The 20,942-nt window shown below is 36.0% G+C and overlaps 1 non-coding gene across 1 annotated transcript; it reads right to left on the bottom strand.

Annotated features, from left to right (window-relative positions):
• Positions 1-3,227: 3,227 nt before the first annotated feature.
• On the bottom strand, positions 3,228-3,334 carry LOC122007588. The gene has a single exon (XR_006119051.1). It is a non-coding gene; the product is annotated as a small nucleolar RNA R71 (small nucleolar RNA).
• Positions 3,335-20,942: the final 17,608 nt, after the last annotated feature.

The raw sequence follows: 20,942 nt of genomic DNA, 5'->3' as shown, positions 1-20,942 counted from the left end.
TTAGACTTTCTACACTTTGAAGATTTGTGATCGACACGGTCATAGTTGAAGCACTTCCTATAGAATATTTTTTTATTATACCTCCTCTGGGTCTCATCTTGGAAGACTTAGGTTTCTTTCATTTCGAGTTTAGACTGTACTCGACCAAATTGGCTTTCACAATAGCTTGAGAGAGCAACTTTCTCTCTGAACTCTTGTTATCTTCTTCAATTCAAAGTCTAACAATGAGTTCTTCTACATTTATCTCTTTCTGTTTGTGCTTCAGGTGGTTCTTGAAGTCCTTCTAGCCAGGAGACAACTTTTTAATAATAGTAGTCACTTTGAAGATTTCACTCAGAGCTATATCTTCTGAGTAAATCTCGTATAGGATCATTGATAAGTGTGAAGTATATAGGGTTTACATAACATTTTTAAGCTATATTCGACCTACTTTTGCATGCATGATTCATGATATCTTGATTTTATGCTTTATTTTTCATATTTTATTACTTTTAGAAACTGCTCTCGTATATTTTGGATGACAAAAATGAAGGTTGGAGTGAAATGGGGAGAAAAGAGAATAAGAGGAAGAAGCCTTGTCCAGACATGGGTGCCTGTGCCTTGCAGCATGAGCCATACCCAACTTTGCCAAATCACTATGATCATCCATGACAAGCAGCACAAACCGTGTCCTGCTCAACTAAATTGCCACACCCTACTCATGCCCAATAGCACGGGTCATGCCCCGCTTGGTAGGATTGCCAAGACTTGCACGTGCCTAGTAGCACAGGTCATGCCTGGATTTGCCAGTTTTCCATGGGTGCCTGTGCCCAACGGCACGGGCCATGGCTGCTAGATCCAGCACCTCCACTCTTGACACGAGCGTCATTGCCAAGCGACACGATCGATGTGGGTGCCCTATTTTCTTGCACTATATAAAGGGATCTTCTCCATTGGATTGGGGATTGTGATTTGGGGTCATCCAAAGACCCCAAGGAGGCTAGAGGAGGAGTTTTGAAGGCATTTCAGACCCATCTATGCAACAAGGAGAAATTAGGAGAGAATAGGAGGAAGATTCACGAGTAATCCTAAGCTTTTCTTCCTCTCCTCTATTTTTCTAGATTTGAATATATTTTTATGAGATTGTTGATCAAGTTTGGTGATAGTAGCCCCTTGTTTATGGTTTAATTTCCTGAATTCTAGGATTAGGGAGTAACCTCCATGTGATGTAGATACTATTTCTTTGATCCATGCATGTTTTCTTATCTTATTTCTATAATGCATTAGATTGTGATCATGATCTACTATGTTAACACAATCTCTATGCTAAAAGTATGAGATTTATATCCTATGAGGGTTTGGGAATGAACCGAATGGAAAACCCAATCCTTGGACCCATAGAAATAGAGATGCAAAAAGTTGGATATGAAAGTGCAACCCGGTATGTTGCGAGGAACTCTATGCTGTTATAGAGTTTAATGGATCAAACCTAATTTGTAGCAACATAGTAGGAAAGGATGGTAATTAGAGGTCATGGGATCTAGTGACAAGGTTTCCCCTGGGTTACAATTATTAGTTATGATCCTTCCAATAGTTTACAATGATAAAGGTTGATACGCCGTTGTAAAAGAAAAAGTTCACATCAGATACCATAGGATGGTTTACCTATATAAGCCAATATTGAGGACAAGAACTGAGACATAGATCAAGTGTTTGCTAGTATAGAGGTGAAATCGAAATCCTAGAATCAATTTTCTTTGATTGTCTTTCTTCTACTTTATATGTCTTCTCTGACTGTTTGCTTTGATCACATTCTGTCTTCCTATTGTGATCTCTCTAACTTTGTTCACTTTCTCACCCTCTTCATTCTCTTTTCACATCTAGACTTCAGTAATTACGTTCATGACACTCGACATTCCTGATTTGGTCTAGATAATTAAGTTTGATTAGTAAGTTAATACTCAATCACCAGTCCCTGTGGATTCAATCTTTGTATTATCTGACGACACTTTCGTGCACTTACAAATTCGCCCCATAACAAGTTATTGGCACCGTTGTCGGAGACTGACGTATGTTGATATTAGCTAAATATCAAACTAGTTGGATTAAACTATTTCTTTTCTTATTTATTTTATTTTATTTTATTTTTACTCTTCATTTTGTATTAGTCTTCCTTATCTTGATCATTTATCTTGATCATTTTACTCTTCTTTTCAATATATTGGAGAATGATTTGAAGGATCAAAAAAAATTTAGATATCTCTACAATGGTATGATATTATCCACTTTGAGCCTAATGCCTCATAATTTTACTCTTGGGCTCTACTCAAAAGGTATCAAGCCAATTGAGATATTTTTTTCTTATAAATCTGTGATCTTTCTCATGTATTTTTAATGTGGACTATGTTTGTAATCTTACAACCCCAACAACTCCTGCTCAAACAAAGGACCACAAGGTCCTCCTTAAGCATTAGGTCACTCTTGACCTATTCAGGGCCTCCCCTCAAGCATCGGAACACTCTTGACTTGGTCAGGGCCTCCCCTACTTCATTCAAGATTTTACCTACATGGTTCGATCTTAGATCATGACTTTGGATCATGCTTCTTCCAGTGGTTAGTTCAGTAAAGAGCGACCTCACTCTGATACCAATTGAAGAATCGAAAAGAATTTAGATATCTCCATAATTTTATGATATTATCGACTTTGGACCTAAGGTCTCATGGTTTTGCTCTTGGGCTCTATCCAAAAGATCTCATGTTAATGGAGATATCTTTTTCTTTTAAATCCATGATCTTTCTCATATGTTTTCAATGTGGGACTATCTTTGTAATCTTGTAACCCCAACATGATTAAATGGAAGTTGTGAGAATAGACAATATTGTAAGACCCCTGAAGGATTTCTCGGTGCCTGTATTCCAAGCTTCGAGATCTTGTATTGTCAAATCCTTGATTAAGACTAGTGAATTTGAATTAAACCTAGGATTGATCTGTATCATCAAACAATAATAGTTTGGGGGCACACTTCGAGAGGATTCGTACAGGGACTTGGATCATTTTCTAACTTGTTTTAATACAATAAAGCAAGATGACATTTATGAAGATGCAATAAGATTAATGAGATACAATTTTTCTTTGACTAGTAAGGAAAGTGATTGGTTATACTTACTCCCACCATTAAGCATCTTTACTTGGGAATATATGGAGAAATGTTTTCTAGAAAAAATACTTTCCCCCAGCCAGGAAAATAAAAATGAGAAGTCAAATAATAAATTTCCAACAGGCTGAAGGGGAGTCGTTGGTTACAGCTTGGGAAAGACTCAAGGGATTTTTGTTATAGTGCCCTCACCATGGCCTAGAGGAGTAGTTCATACTTCATTTATTTTACATGGGGATTTCAACAAGAACTAAGGCTTTGGTGGATTTAGTGGCTACGAGTTCCTTCATGAAGAAGAGTGTGCAGGAGGCTTACTCATTCTTAGAGAAAATGTTGTCGAATATAAGCTTCTAGGAAGTAAATGCAAGAGAAACCCTCTCTAGTAAAGGTGAAAAAGATGGAGAGCAATGGACGACAAGTGTTGAGGGGGTGAATCAGGGCACTAACAAAGTAAGACAAAGATATAGAGGGCTAGTTTCTCATGAAACAAAGCACCTACTGGATTTTTAAACCATCACCAACCTCTATATGGAACGACATTGGGCAAGGAAGATTTCCAAAAGGATGAAGCTCTAGAATTGGAAAGGGAATTTTAGATGAAGGCAACTTCATAGCATGGAAAGCCATTATTGCTAGATTATGTAAGGTTCCTCAAAGATGCATTGACCCCAAAAGTTAAACTGGAAGGGCGGAGTGTCTTAGCATTGTCTAAGGAAGGTAGTGCTCTTATATTAGATGGGGGACCCCTCAAGCTATAGGATCATGGAAGCTTTTAATATCATGTACTATTGGTGACATCTACATCAAAAGAGTTATTTGTGACCTAGGATCCGGAGTGATCATCATGCCATATGCATTATTCAAAAGGATAGGACTGGAAGAATTAAAGTCTACAGATGTATCCTTACAGTTAGTGAATCTTTTGATTCGACATCCTTTGGGGAGAATAGAGGATGTGCCAATTAAGATTGAAGGGTACATGATGCCATCATATTTCATGGTTTTAGACATGAGAGAAGACCCACAGACTCCACTTTTATTAGGGAGTCCATTTCTAGCTACCATCAATGCAGTGATTGACATTAAAAATCATTAGCTCTCATTAATGCTAAGTGGAGAGAAGGTTGAATTTGATTTATCAAGGGCTATCTAGAAACCTTCTGAAATTGACACATGTTGTAGGGTAGAAGTGTTGCATAAAGTTATTTAGGAGAGGTTACATAATGAGATATATGGGGAGGAAGAAGATCTCAACTTACTATAGGTAGTGAATAAAAAATCCAGACATATTCAGGATGGAAGAGGATTGCGGTGACTCTAATCCAAAAAAGATGATAGAGAGAAGGTGAAGGCCCCTCATATTGAGTTGAAGACACTTCATTCAAGCCTCATATATGAATTTCTAGAATCAAGCTCTACTTACCTCATGATTGTAAGTGTCGATTTGACCGAGACTGACACTGAAAGACTACTAGAATAGCTCAGACGACACAAAAAGTATTTGGATACATGATTGAAGACATAAAATGATAAACTGATCTTATTGCGTGCATAGGATTTTACTCAAGAATGACTACAAATCCTTAGTAGAGAACCAGAGGCAATTGAATCTAAATGTGAAAGAAGTAGTTCAAAAGGAGGTGTTACAATTGTTGGACGCAAGGGCTGTTGGGTTTTTCAGGCCACGAAAACCGCTTTTCGCGTCGCGGAAACCCCGAATCACCCAAAGCCGTAGATCCGTGCAAGGAAAATTTATGAAAAACTTACGAGTACGAGTTTACTATCTAGATCTACACTTAGATCTACATGTTTAGAAATTTACCCTTGTAGCGAAGCCCTTTGCGTTCCCGCTCGTCCAAACGGTGTCGGATCTCGAGAGTGTCAAAATAGACACTCCTCTAGAAGTATCCACACAAACTAATTAGGTGGAGAGAAACTAAACAAAGGTGTGCTAGCACCCTTGATCAGCCACGGCAAGAAGAGGAGAGGGAGAGCTTGAGAGGAAGAAGATGCAATAATAATCACTTGAATGAAAATGAATCCATTTTCATTCAAATTGTGGCCGGCCATATTTCCCAAATGTAACCCCCTCATTAATGCATTAAGTTGTCATCAAAGAGGGAATGTAACCTCCATGAGGTGGCACTCACTAGTAACTCCCATGAGGTGGCAACCATGATGATGTGGTGCATCATCATTGGTCCACATCAATGTCAACTCACCAATGAGGTGGCAAAAAGTCAAGTCAAACTTGACTTTTAATCTTCCTCTCAAGTCAAGTCAAACTTGATCAAATCTCTTCTATGGTTGATCGAATCCAACCATTTGATTCAAGCCAACTTAATATAATGAATCTAATTCATTTAATTAAATTGATTCAATGAGTCAAAATCTAAATTAGACTCATTGAACACATGAATCAACTTGAGTCGAACTCAAGTTAGCCCAATTAGGATTACTCTTAATCCAATTTGATTAATCAAATGAATCTAATCCTCTTGGTTCATCATATGAACCTAATCTCCATCTAATTGTCCTAAGTGTGTGACCCTATAGGTTCTTGTAATGTTAGCAATGCCCTAAACCCATTTAGGAGCATAAGTAATGAGCGGTATCTAGCAACACATCATTACTACCCAAGTTACAAGAATGTCGAGATCCGACATCACCTTGTGACTACTAATTGTGACTCCTCACAAAATATGACAAGTGTCCTTCTATCCTAGACATCTAGATTGATCAAAGTGAGGCATAGACCGTGTCATCCTCTGACCAATCTAAATCTTGAACTCCAAGTAGACTCACTAAATCAAATGAGCTCAATATCCTATTTTGACTCATTTGGGCATGGTCATGCACTTCGTGGTCTCACTCTATCAAGAATACCGATGTCGCTCCCGTCATATGGGAGGGATAGATCCCATCTACATCACTCACATCCCTCTGCATAATTCGTTATATACCCAGTAATCACCTTTATAGTCCACCCAGTTACGGGTGACGTTTGACGAAACCAAAGTACATAACTCCTTATGTAGGGATCTATGGTGACTTCAGGTCTAAGGACTAGTAGTCATACTAATAGCCACATGAGAAAGTATATGACACTCATATAACGATCCATGATACTTTCTCATGGCGGGTCATTCAGTATACATTCTCCAATGCATACCCATGTGTCAACTTGATATCTCCATATCCATGACTTGTGAGATCAAGTCATCGAGTTGACCTACATGCTAGTCTTATTGCATTAACATTGTCCCTGAATGTTAATACTCGACTAGGAATGATTAAGAGTAGTGTTCCCTATATCATCTCACTATCGGTTCAACTAACCGATTGATATAGGTGAGAACCATCTACTCAAGGACATTATTATACTTAGTTTATTTGGCACCAATACAAGTAAGTATAATAACCAAAATCCAAATGCCTTTATTAATATACAAGAATATGATACAATGAGTCCATACAATCATCAAATGATTGGCTCTAGGGCTCTAACTAACAAGGGCGATATACCAAATTTCAAACAGTGAGTGGGTGAGCTCGGTGCATACAGTTCTGAAAAAATGAGGAATGACAGTGGTTAACAATAAGAATGATGAGTTAATCTTAGCTAAGACAGTTACAAGGTGACATATATGCATCGATTATAGGAAGTTGAACAAAGAGGTAAGAAAAGATCATTTCCCCCTACCATTTATTGATCAAATGTTGCAGTGGTTGGTTAAGCACTCTTATTTTTGCTATTTGGATAGATATTCAGGAATATATTATATTCCAATACAACCAAGCGACTAAGAGAAGATTACGTTCAGTTTCCCATATGAGACCATTTCCCACAAAAGGATGTCTTTTGGCCTATGTCTTTCGGATCTCATCTAGGAAATAATGGAGGACTTCATGGATTATTTTTCTATGTATGAGACTATCTTTGATTCCTGTTTGACAAATCTTTTCAAGGTATTGCTGAGGTGTGAAGATATCAACTTGGTCTTAAATTGGGAGAAATATCATTTTATTATTCGAGAAGGGATAGTTTTGGGATACTAAATTTTTGAGAGGGGTATCAAAGTTGATAAAGTCAAGGTCAAAGTGATAAAGAGATTACCTCCCCCAGTGAATGTGAAAGGGGTATAGAGCCTTCCTGGGCATGCTAGATTCTATTGACGTTTTATAAAAGACTTCTTTAAGATTTCGATGTCGCTGACAAATCTACTCTAGAAAGATGTTAATTTTAACTTTGGGACGGAATGCTTGGAGTCCTTCTTAAAATAAAGAGAGTGTTAGTGACAACCCCAGCGATGCACACCCCTAATTGGAGTCTACCCTTTGAGATTATGTATGATGCTAGTGATTATGTAGTTGGAGAGGTGTTGGAACAAAGGAAAGACAAAAAACTGAACAACATACACTATGCTAGCAAAACACATGATAATGCACAAGTTAATTATGCTAGAACTATGAATGAACTGTTGGTAGTAGTGTTTGTTTTTGAAAAATTCAGATCATATCTAGTTGGATCAAAGGTGATAGTTTAAACTGATCATGCAACAATTCTATACCTTCTCAACATGAAAGACGCAAACCTTGACTCATCCAATGAATATTATTGATCTAAGAGTTTGACTTGGAAATCAAAGATGAAAAAGGAATAGAAAATTTGGTAGCAAACAATCTCTCACACTTGAGCCAAGAATGGAAGGGAAGGAAAAGTGACAAATTACCTATCAATGACTCTTTCCTTAATGAATAACTTTTTGTAGTAAGAAGCTTAGGAGGTCCATGGTACACAGACTTAGCCAATTTCTTAACATGTGAGATTCCACCCCCCAGGATACACATATCAATAGAGGAAGATGTTCTAAGTGGATGTAAAATATTTTATTTAGGATGAGCCATTTTTACATAGAAGATGTGTGGAGAGTATCTTCAGAAGATGTGTGCCCGATGAGGAGATTTGAGTCATCCTATATTATTGCGACGCTTTAGCTTATGGAGGCATACAGGAGTTATGAAGACTGCAACAAAAGTTTTGCAAGTTGGTTTCTATTGACCTAACATATTCAAAGATGCAAGAGCTTTTGTAATGGCATATGATCAATGTCAAGGGATCGGAAACATCACCAAGAGACAAGAAATGCCACAAAATGTTATTATGAAGATGGAGCTCTTTGATGTTTGTGGAATGGACTTTATGGAACATTTTTCCACATCAGGGGTGAACAATTCTAGTAGCGGTTGATTATGTCTCAAAATGGGTTGAGGCTGCGACTTCTCCATCATGTGATGCTAAGACAGTCATCAAGATTTTCAGAAAAATTATCATTCCCCGATTTGGAATTCCACGAGCAATGATTAGTGATGGGGGAGCACATTTCATTGAAAGAAAATTTAGAAATATGCTAATGAAACATGAAGTGACACATAAGATAGCCAAGCCACTCGGTATCATCCCCAAACAAGAGGTCAAGTGGAGATATCAAATAGGGAAATTAAAAGTATACTGGAGAAGACAGTGATAGTATCTTGAAAGGATTAGTCCCTTAAATTAGATGATGCATTATGGGCGTATCAGACTGCTTATAAGACTCCCAAAGGAATGACTCCATTTAGGCTTATTTATGGAAAGTCCTTCCATATGCCCGCGAAACTTGAGCATAAAGCTTTTTAGGCTATTAAACAAATGAATTATGATTTAAAGGTAGCTGGTGAAAAAAGGAAGCTTCAACTAAGTGAATTGGAAGAAATCCGGCAGGATGCATATGAACATGCCAAGAAGTACAAGGAAAGGACCAGGAAGAAATTCGGCAGGATGCATAAGCAACGCTAACAAGATTTTTTTACTTGGTTCGGAACCTATGGTGACTCCTACTCCAAGGCCCGCGATCATTGATCGCTTACATTGAGAAATCACTATAGATCCAAAATTCTTTACAAATATATAAATACTAAACTTAAAATAGATTATACCGACAATAAATGATTATGAATTGGTTCGTCAATTTGTCAAAACAGTAGCTGAGCGTCGTTGAGTCGTTTCAGAGTGACTCGCAGCTTAGAAGATCGCTTGTGTAGAAATTGTTGTCTTATAGTGCTAGTCAAGGCTCCTTTTATAGCTTCTTCAGACCTGATCTAGATCCACTGATCTCGGAATCTGGTTTGACTCAAATCGGATTGGTCGACCGATCCCCAGGTTCAGTCGACCAATCCCACCTGAATCGGTCAGCCTTCCAATTCCAGTTCTACTGCTCGGATAGAGTTTCTTTGTTCGCTCGATCGATCCCGCAGTTCGATTGACCGATCCCCAGCTCATCTGGTCTAATCTATAGGACCGTTGCGGCCGGTTAGGAGGGGGTTGTTGGATAGCCCTGTAAAATAAAAACAAAAACAACCCTTCCTCTAACTCTTTAAGCTAACACTTGCATAAGAATATAAAAGAAATAAAACATAAAGGAAGAGGCACGAGTGTTTACTTGGTTACAACCGATGTGGTTGTTAATGCAAGGAAGTTGAAGCACTAAAAACTCCTTCGGGTGGAGAAGCCTCTTACAACGTTTAGGCACAGAAAATAGAAGCTCAACAACAACTAGAAGTGCACAAGCGTTGGAATTACAAGTTCTGAGTGTAGGACCGTGATCGTTCGATAGAGGGGGGGTGAATATCAATTCGAAAACTTGAGTGTAAAAGTACGCAGTGGAAAAGTAAATGGACACAATTGATTTTACTTCGTTCGGAGCCTGTGACGACTCCTACTCGAAGGCCCGTGGTCCTTGACCACTTTCGTTGGGCAATCACTAGCAATTCGAATGTGATTACAAAAAGAGTACAAGAAATGCTAATGAAACAAAACACAAAGCTATACCGACAGAAAGGAAAGCTTAAAGAGCAAGGGCGCGTTGTCGGAGCTTTGTTAGCGTCGCTGGAGCACAAAGCAGCAAAGCAATCTGAGAGTTCTGAGATGATGTTGAAGCTCCACCCCTGGGGCTTCTTTTATATGCTGCTCTGGGCGCCTGGATCCCTTCCGGGCGCCCTGGTGCGATGTGGCAAGTCCAGTCAGGATGCTCCACGTGACGAGGCGACGCAGAGGATAAAAATTGCCTCTGGGCGCCCGGAACACTTTTTTCCAGAGATTCGTTCTCCTGCAAAACAAGGTTAGTCCGAGGTAAAATATATCCTGCAACACAGATTGTTAGCACAATTTATAAAGTATGAATTAATAGAAAAAGTATGACTTAGATTCCGTCTTTCCAAGAACGGAATCTAGTCACGATCTCGACTTAGATATCCGAAATGGATCTAAGCCGGATCGACGCCTAATGTTCCCTTCCCGGGAACGCGTCCTCGCAATCACTCCCCTCCAGTGACTTACCTTACTTACCTGCCAGACGTCCGGTTAGACCTTCGACCCGTCTGGACTTCTCGCCAGCTATCCGGTCAGCCCGTCGACCTAGCTGGACTTCTTGCCAAGCGTCCGGTCAGCCCGTCGACCCGCTTGGACTTCTCGCCAGCTATCTGGTCAGCCCGTCGACCTAGCTGGACTTCGTGCCAAGCGTCCGGTCAGCCCGTTGACCCGCTTGGACTTCTCCTGCACACTCGATCAAAGTGTCAGACAACAACAAAACTAACTTAACCTATTTGTCATTCATCAAAACCTAGGTTAGACCGTTAGTGCTACCCGCACCAACAATCTCCCCCTTTTTGATGGAATGACAACCTGGTTAAGTTAGTGAAAAGACGCAAAAATAAATAAAATAGGTACATGGGTTTTAAAGTTAGTTTTAGTATTTTCAATTTGGTTTAGCTACCTTAACCACCTAACTCGCAAAAATAAATAAAACAGGTACATGGGTTTTAAAGTTAGTTTTAGTGTTTTCAATTTGGTTTAGCTAACTTAACCACCTAACCCTCCCCCTTTGGCATTCATCAAAAATAGGCAAGGGTAAACAAGCATAGTGTAGAGTTACTGTAAAAAGTTATTAATTTAAGAAACAGCTAATTGTGGAAAATATCTAAGTTTGATTCAAAATTCAAAGATACTGATAAAAGTAAAAAATTTAAAACCAAGTTAAAAAGATAGTCAAGTTGACTTGGGGGAGTCAAGTTGAATTTTGAAAAGTATAAGTTTAAAGTTAATCAAGTTTAACGTGTAAAATTTTTCAAACCAGGTTTTTCAAATTTAGATTTTAAGTAACATTTACTTTTCAAAAGGTAAATTCTAATTTTCAAATTCCAATTTTCAAACACTAAGTTGAATTTAGTTTTCAAATTTGATTTTTCAAAACAAAGCAAAATTTTTAATTTTTCAAAAAACAAGTAACATTTTAGCCAAAATAAATTTGTTAAGGCTAATATGATAAAAGCTAAGTTTGGAAAGTTTAATTTTCAAGTATATGTTACAAAACTGAATAAGTTTAAATTTGTAATAATTTTTAACTTTAAAATCAAGTTTAAAAATTAGGTGGGATTTTTAAACTTCCAATATTTCAAACACTCAGTTAAATTTAACTTTTTGAAGACTGGTGTTAAAAAATAAGTTAGTTTTAAAATAGATGTACAAAAACATACAAAATTTTAATTAATTTCTCCCCCTGAACTTGACACTTAAAATTAAATAGTTGTCTAACCAATTAGGTACTAACTAACTATCAGAAGATAGTAGCTTTCACTTGGTTAGTCGGATTAAGTTGATTATAAGCAGTCAGTGTTTGACTTGACTGATGAACTTAATCTGATTAATGTCTGATTTGTATTTAACGTCCAGACTTATGCTGATGCACTAAAATAAGCATCTTAAGTTCAGACAGTTGGCCTATGCATCTCACCCCTTTCTATGTTTGTCAAACACAAGCAAGGTAAACCTAAGGTGTTGGTGAGATGCTCAAAAACTAGTCCTATGGGTACATGCTTTCTAAGGATTCAAAACTAGTCTAAGGCCAAAACTGTTTTTGAAAATCTAAAAATGGAAAGTTTTGAAAACAAACAGGTTTAACTTATAATCTGAAAACAATTTTTGAAAATATTTTTGAACTATGAAACTCCTAGTCTATTAAGCACATCCCTAATTTTCGACGTAAGTTGCTAAATTCACTTTCAGGGAGTGATTTTGTGAAAATGTCAGCTAAATTTGATTTGGACTCAATGTATTTGAGTTCAATATCACCTTTAGTAACATGATCCCTGATAAAGTGGTGCCTAATTTCAATATGTTTGGTTCTTGAATGATGCACAGGGTTCTTGGTTAAGTTAATTGAACTTATGTTGTGAATTAATACTTTTACATTTGTGATATTTAAGTTGAAATCTTTTAGAGTATGCATCATCCATAATAATTGTGCAACACATTCGCCTATAGCTATATATTCTGACTCAGTGGTAGATAGAGCAACACAATGTTGCTTTCTACTAAACCAGCTGACAAGTGATGACCCTAATAATTGGCATCCACCACTTGTGCTTTTGCGGTCTAATTTACATCCAGCATAATCTGAGTTAGAATACCCTATTAGTTCAAAATTATTGGTCCTAGGATACCAAATTCCTACATTTGTTGTTCCTTTAAGATATCTAAAAATTCTTTTAACTTGTGTCAAATGGGATTCCTTAGCACAAGTTTGATATCTAGCACACATACTAACTGCAAATAAAATATCAGGTTGGCTTGCAGTTAAGTACAGTAGGCTACCTATTGCACTCCTATAATATTTTAAATCAACTGGTTTTCCATTTGGGTCATTATCTAAGATTGTGTTTACTGCCATAGGTGTTTTTATTTCTTTTGTATTTTCCATTCCGAATTTTTTAAGTAATTCTTTAGTGTATTTGTGTTGATAAATATAATTTCCTTCATTTGTTTGTTTGATTTGTAATCCTAAGAAATAAGTTAATTTTCCTACTAAGCTCATTTCAAATTCTTTTTCCATTAGATTAATAAATTCTTCTAAAAATTCTAAATTTGTTGAACCAAATATTATATCATCTACATATATTTGTGCAATAAATATGTCTGTATTTAATGATTTAACAAACAAGGTTGGGTCAATTTGACCTTGGTTGAATCCTTTAGATGTTAAATAAGATGTTAGCCTTTCATACCATGCCCTGGGTGCTTATTTAAGTCCATATAATGCTTTCTTTAACTTAAAAACATAATCAGGGTGTTCTAGACTTTCAAACCCAGGAGGCTGACCTACATAAACTTCTTCTTTTTGTGTTAAATAACACTTAATGGAAGAAGTGGTTAAGTTGATGGCATAGATGTTGTCTTTTCTAAAACCTTTTAGGCTTATGGTAGGATTATCTAGATGTTTGATTAAACACTCTGTGGATAGAAATTTAACCTTATACCTAGTATCACATAATTGACTTATACTCAAAAAATTATATTTAAAATTTTCAACAAGTAAAACATTTGTAATTATAAAGTCTATTTTTAATTCAATATTACCTATACCAATTACCTTGAGTTTGCCGTTGTTTCCAAAGGCAACTGTTCCTAAGCTTTTGTAAGTGAGTTGAGTGAACTTGGTGTGATCTCCAGTCATATGTTTGGAGCAACCACTGTCCAAAATCCACTTGGTTTCCTACAGTAAGTAGGATTTAAAGTTAGCCTTTTTATTTTTAAGCAGGCATTATTTAAGTTAATTTTAAGTTTGAAATTAAAGTTTTGACATTAATTTTTAAGTTTAAAATTTTAAAATTAATTTTTAAGTTTGAAATTAAAATTTTGAGATTAATTTTTAAGTTTAAAATTAAAATTTTGAAATTAATTTTTAAGTTTAAAATTAAAATTTTGAGATTAATTTTTAAGTTTAAAATTAAAATTTTGAAATTAATTTTTAAGTTTAAAATTTTGAAATTAATTTTTAAGTTTGAAATTAAAATTTTGAGATTAATTTTTAAGTTTAAAATTAAAATTTTGAAATTAATTTTAAAGTTTAAAATCAAAATTTTGAGATTAATTTTTAAGTTAAAATTAAAATTTTGAAATTAATTTTTAAGTTTAAAATTAAAATTTTGAGATTAATTTTTTAAGTTTAAAATTAAAATTTTGAAATTAATTTTTAAGTTTAAGCCTTATTCATCTCACCCGATCTATATTATCAATCAGGGAATCCTATGATTTTGTGAGATGAAATTGGATTTTTAATTATGGAGTTTTGGTTTAACTTGTGTTAGATTCAGATTTAGCTTTGGTCTCCACAAATAGACAATCTTCGGATAAACTTCTAAGCTTGGTGAGTCACATGGACGTCATTAGTAGTAACCAACCTTTCGAGGTTTTCCGAATAGTCTTATCCACGGAGCTTAGTACTAAATCTTGGTCTAACTGGTTAGGATTCATTTAAGGGTAGCTTCGGTCAGTTCCACTTGGCCAAATGCACCAGATCGAAACCATATCTTTCTAGACATGCGATGCCCAAGCTTCCCTAATGTACTATCATCCAAAAACTTCACCAGTACCATGATTCAAGTTAAATTCGGTCTCTTTTTAACTAATCCTAATTACCCTGCCGGGTTAGTTAATTTTGGAGGTGCCAGCTATTCTAGAGCCTCCCCCTGAATTATTGACCTTTAATTTAAATTTTCGTTTTAGGTTTGTGTCTGTTTCTTTTATAGTTATAATTAACTTGGTGATAGTTTATATTTTCTTGAGTTTTAAATTTTGAATTTTTCGATTTAGGTTTGTATTTTCGTTTTTTATTTGGTTTAATCGAGTTTATATAATATATTTTTTCTTTAGGTATATAATATTGATTAAGTCCTACTTGCGTGGTCAGACACGCTTTTGGAACCCAAGCTTGATTAGTTGATTTGTATTGAGTTATTAATGACTTAAAAGTTTTATTTGAGTTCGACTTGTATCCGAGTCCGGTTTTATTATAACATGTTTTTTATTGTTCAGGATTAAGTCAATATTTTTTGATCTTGTTGTAAATTTTTCTAGCTTTCTTTTAAATTGTTAATATCATTTTTTAATGATAAATTCTCCTCCTCAAGTGTTAGATCTTGAGTTGGATTTGAATTTTTGATTTGTTCCTTGAGGTTTTGATTTTCCTCAAGAAGTGATTTGTTTTCATTTTCTATTTTAATTAATTTACTATTTAAACAGGAAATAATTCTAAAGAATTTTTTGTTTAAATTAAAATATACCTCATTTGGGCCTTCGGAAACGAGTACGGACTCGTGGCTTGTTTCGGGTTCAGACCCGTCTTCATCTTCCGACTCGTCTTCTGTTTCAGCTTCGCGGGCCATCAGTGCGAGGTGGTTCTGATGTTTCTGCTCTTCTTCCTCCGATTCGTCCGAGGAGTCGTCCCACGTTGCTTTGAGGGCCTTCTTTTTAGTTGGCTTCGGTTTGTCGAACTTCAGTTTTGGGCACTCGTTCTTGTAGTGTCCCTTTTTATCGCAGCCGAAGCAAGTCACGTTCTTTTGTTCTGAGGGAGAACTGATCTTTTGAAGGTCCTTCTTGCTGAAGCTCCTTTTTCTCCTAGTGAACATTTTTCTTACCAAGTTCACCAGGTGTTCTTCGTCTTCGGAGTCTTGGTCGGAATCTTCTTCATATTCAGGCTTGTTCTTCTTTTCTTTGGAGGAACCTGCAAATAAAGCTATACCTTTCTCGGCTCCAGCATTAGTTTGTTCATGTAATTCTAATTCACAGAAAAGCTCGTCTAATTTTAACTTAGAAAGATTTTTAGAAATTTTGTAGGCATCTACGATTAATGCCCACAAACTATTACGTGGAAAATCATTTAATGTGTACCTTATTAAGTCTCTATTTTCCATCTGGTGGCCTATCGCATGAAGCCCGTTGAGGATGTCCTTGATCCTCGTGTGAAGTTGATTCGTCGTTTCACCTTCCTGCATTTTTATATTAAGAATTTTATTTAAAAGCAGGTCTCGTTTTGTTACCTTGGCGTCGCTCGTTCCCTCGTGCAGCTCGATCAATTTTTCTCACAGTTCTTTAGCATTTTTGTGTGGACCGACTCTATTCAGTTCTTCTCTTGTTAATCCGCACTGTAGAGTGTTGATCGCTTTATTTTCTGTTGACGCCTTTTTCTTCAAATCTGATGTCCAGTCTTCAGGATCAAGTATATTCCCGGAGTTGTCCGCTGGAATTTTATAGGGTCTCGTAACGCTCATCCACTGGTCGAAGTCTGTTTTGAGGTAAACCTCCATGCGCTTCTTCCAGTACGGAAAATCGTCCCCGTTGAAGAGTGGAGGTCGTACTGTGCTGAATCCTTCTATCTGAGACATTTTAGTCCTGCGCACAGAAGAAAGAAAAGAAAAACAAAAATCCCAATACTTGGTCTTGGATTAGTAGTGCGGAAGAAGAAAAAGAATAGAAGTATCTAAATTGGTGTTGCACCAATTTAGATTTAATTGCAACGAGAAAAAAAATCAAAAACAGGTAATAATATTAGTTTGAAATTAAACGTAAAACTGAAAACCGAAAAAAAAAATTAATTTTTCAGCCCCTGTCTGATTGGTGGTTGCACCAAATCAGAGCGATACCTGCTCTGATACCACTTGTAGGACCGTGATCGTTCGATAGAGGGGGGGTGAATATCGATTCGAAAACTTGAGTGTAAAAGTACGCAGCGGAACCACCGCACGCTTCCTTCTCGTCCGCCGGTGTACTCTTCCGCAGCACCTCGTCCCTTGGACTACCGTCGTTCTCGCTAGCTGCGTCTTCTGCTCGACTACCTGTGTTCCTAAGCTCCTACACACTTAGACACAAGATTAGAAACACACAGGACCTAACTTAACTTGTTGATCACACCAAAACAGCCTTGGGGTTCCAACATAATCAACTCGGCTCGACCACGTCAACATTTATCCTCGGTTCGGTCGACTGATCTCGAGGTTCGGTCGACCGATCCCGAGGTTCGGTCGACCGATCTCGAGGTTCGGTCGACCGATCTCGAGGTTCGGTCGACCGATCCCGAGGTTCGGTCGACCGATCCCCTGGTCAAACTTGGTCCACTCGCTGGAACTATGATCTTACTGCTTGGAGGTTCGGTCAACTGATCCAGACGTTCGGTCAACCGATCCCGGTTGATTCTAACCCTCCACAAAGTGTTAGTCTCCTGTAAAACAAAGTTAGCACATAGCAGATAATATGTAAATAAATAACTTGGATAGCCTTCGGACTGTCCGGTTCTGAATTCGGATTTCCTCCGGAAACCCTAGGTCAAACCGACGCCTACAGTTCCTTCACCATGGAACGCATCCTCACCTACTCCTCTCAAAAGAACTTACCTATTGCCAGAATGGTCCTCCAGACTGACTGGACTTTCCGCCTAGGGTTACCACCCCCTAGGACCTAGGGTTACCTCCCTCTAGAGTTTTCCATAACCTAGCCGCAACTAAGATTTTCCATCACCTAGGGTTACCGCCCCCTAGGACCTAGGGTTACCAACCGCTAGGGTTTTCAACCTACCTAGAATTCACTAGGACTTTTGCATAAGACAACTTAGGACTTTCCTGCAAGCTCAATCAACCTTATTAGACAACAAGACATCTTAACTTTTGAATCCTTTGCCATTATCAAAACACAGGTTTGATCGTCTGGTGCTTCCTGCACCAACAATATTCCCCTTTTTGATTATGGCAGCCATGTTCAAAAGTTAAGTAAATATATAGTAGTTTAATGAAAAAAAATATTTAAAGAAAAATATAGCATTTTCTCACTAAGTATTAGCTCCCTCTTAATTTATCATTCCCCTTAACTTTTGACCATTCTATCCCCCTTTGTCATATATCAAAAACAATTTAGGAAGGAAAGGTTGCGTGACGAAAAAGTTTTTACTCTTTTTAACCTAAGCTCCACTTGAAGGGTAGAACTTAAAAAATAACTTAGTTAGTTTTTAAGCGTTGACATTATCTTAGCTTTTAAAAGGACTTAGCTAAATTTTAGCTTTAAAAATAATTAAAAAAATACTTAGCTAAATCAGAAATGCTTTGAAAATACTTAGCTTTTTCAACAAAAACTTAGCTAAACTTAAGTTTTGAAAATTACTTAGCTTTTTCAACAAAAACTTAGCTAAACTTAAGCTTTAAAAAAACACTTAGCTAAATTAGAAATGCTTTAAAAATACTTAGCTTTTTTCAACAAAAACTTAGCTAAACTTAAGCTTTAAAAATATTTTGATAAACATTTCAGCTTTAAGAATATTTTAATAAAACTTATCTTTAAAATATTTTGATAAAAACTTTAGCTTTAAAAATATTTTGATAAAAATTTTGGTCTTAAAAATATTTTGATAAGCTTGGATTTAAAAGGGACTTTCGAGAAAAAATATTTTGATAAAAACTTTAGCTTTAAAATATTTTGATAAAAACATTAAAAAGGCTTGGTTAAATTTGAGAAAGTCACAAAAATATTTGATAAGGACTTAGCAAAAAAATGATAAAAAAAAAAAAAAAAATTAGCTACCTTTTCCTCCCTCTAGATTGTGGCAAAATATAAGAACTTTAAAGTCCTAAAGTCCAAGCATGAAAATTTAAGGTGAAGAAAAGCTTCATACTAAATACCTATTTTCCTTTAACCAAATGTCTAACCTTTAGCTATTGGCTATTTACCATAAGGTAGTAGCTTTCACTTGGGTAGTCAAGTTAAGTAAGTGTTCTAGTTAGTTTGAATAAACATTGATAACCTAACTTAATTAATTTGATTTTAGTATTTATTGCCCAGACTTTATGTTGATGCACAGACATAAGCATTCTGAAGTCCAAGCAGTACCTTATGCATCTCACATCATTCTAAGTGTTTTTCCATACACAAGCAAGGTAATACTAGTGTGCTTGTGAGATGCTCTGGCTGAAATCTATGGATACATGCTTTCTAAGGGAAAATCCTAGACTATTTCCAAACTTTTAAAAATTCTAGCAAAATTGGGAGTTTTGAAAATTATTTTTCCTAGAATTTTAAAACAAGACATAATTTTGAAAAAGATAATAACAAATTCCATTCTATTGTGCACATCCCTAATTCTCTTTTAAGTGTACTGAAATCAAGTTCAGGTAAGAGTTTAGTAAAGATGTCAGCTAGGTTTGACTTGGACTCAACATAATTAAGTACAATATCACCCTTAGCTATGTGATCCCTTACAAAGTGGTGTTTAACTTGTATGTGTTTGGTCATTGAATGGTGAATTGGATTTTTAGTTAAATTTATTGAACTTATGTTATCAATTGAAATTTTTGTATTTTTGTATTCAAGTTGATAATCTTTTAAGGTGTGCACATCCATAGCAATTGAGATGCACATTCTCCCATGGCAATGTATCTTGCTTCAGTAGTGGATAGAGCAACACAGTGTTGCTTTCTGCTGGGCCAGCTTACTAGGCACTAACCTAGAAATTGGTAGCTTCCACTTGTACTTATTTTTTTATCAAATTTACACCCAGCATAGTCCGAGTCAGAGTACCCAACTAAGTTAAATATGCTAGTCCTAGGGTACCAAAGACTTACACTTAGGGTCCCCTTTATGTACCTTAGTATTCTTTTTATATTTGTTAAATGTGATTCTTTTGCACAAGATTTGTATCTAGTACATATACCTACTGCAAATAAAATATCAGGTCAGCTTGTAGATAGGTACAATAGACTTCCTATTGCACTTCTATAGTATTTTAAGTCTATTGGTTTTCCATCTAAGTCAGAGTCAGTTTTAGCATTAGCTTCCATTGGAGTATTTATATTTTTAGAATTTTTCATTCCAAAATTTCTAATTAACTCCTTAGCATATTTTGTTTAAAAAATATGAATTCCTTCTTTTGTTTGTTTTATTTGTAAGCCTAAAAAGACATTGAGTTCACCTACTAAACTCATTTCAAATTCATTTTCCATGAGTTTGATAAATTCTTTTAAAAATTTTGTATTGTTGATCCAAATATTATGTCATCTACATAAATTTGGGCTATAAAATTATCTTTTTCTAAGGTTTTAACAAATAGGGTTTGGTCTATTTTGCCTTGGTTAAATCCCTTAGATATTTAGTATGCTAAAAATTGTTCATACCAAGCCCTAGGTGCTTGTGTTAGTCCATATAAAGCTTTTCTTAATCTAAGGACATGGTTTGGGTGGTCTAGGTCTTCAAATCCTGGGGGTTAATTTACATAGACTTTTTCTTTGATGAATTCATTTAAGAATGCGGATTTTACATCCATTTGATATAACTTGAATCCTTTATGTGCTGCATAGGCTAACAACATCCTTATGGATTCAAGTATGGCTACAGGTGCATAGGTTTTATCATAATCTAATTCTTTTATTTGGTTGAACCCCTTTGCTACTAACCTAGCCTTATTTCTTACTATTTCACCTTTATCATCTAGTTTATTTCTAAATACCCACTTAGTATCAATTATAGATTTATTTGTGGGATTAGGTACAAGTTCCTAGACCTGATTTCTTTCAAATTGGGCTAACTTCTCTTGCATTGCTATTATCCAGTTTGGGTCAAGTAAGGCTTCTTCTATAGTTTTGAGTTCAATTTTAGACATAAGGGCTATTTGGCTTAGGTTTCTATAGGATGATCTAGTTCTTACTCCTAGGGTTGAGTCACCCAAATTTGGTCAGATGGGTGATTAGTTATTCTTGTTGGTCTTGGGTTGGAGTCAACAATTAGTTCCTGTGATTCACTTTGTTTAGTTCTAAGTTAAGTATCTTTTTCATCATCTATTTTTCTTATGTTTTGATGGTTACTTTCATTGATTAAATTAGGTAAGTTATTTTCTTCATCAAAAATTACGTTGGTCGTTTCTTCAATTTTTCGAGTATCTTTGTTATAAACTCTAT

This window comes from Zingiber officinale, chromosome 7B (genome assembly GCF_018446385.1).
Source record: "Zingiber officinale cultivar Zhangliang chromosome 7B, Zo_v1.1, whole genome shotgun sequence".
Classification (NCBI taxonomy): Eukaryota; Viridiplantae; Streptophyta; class Magnoliopsida; order Zingiberales; family Zingiberaceae; genus Zingiber; species Zingiber officinale.
Note: the sequence above shows the minus strand (reverse complement) of the source record. Positions and strands in the feature narration are given on the sequence as shown.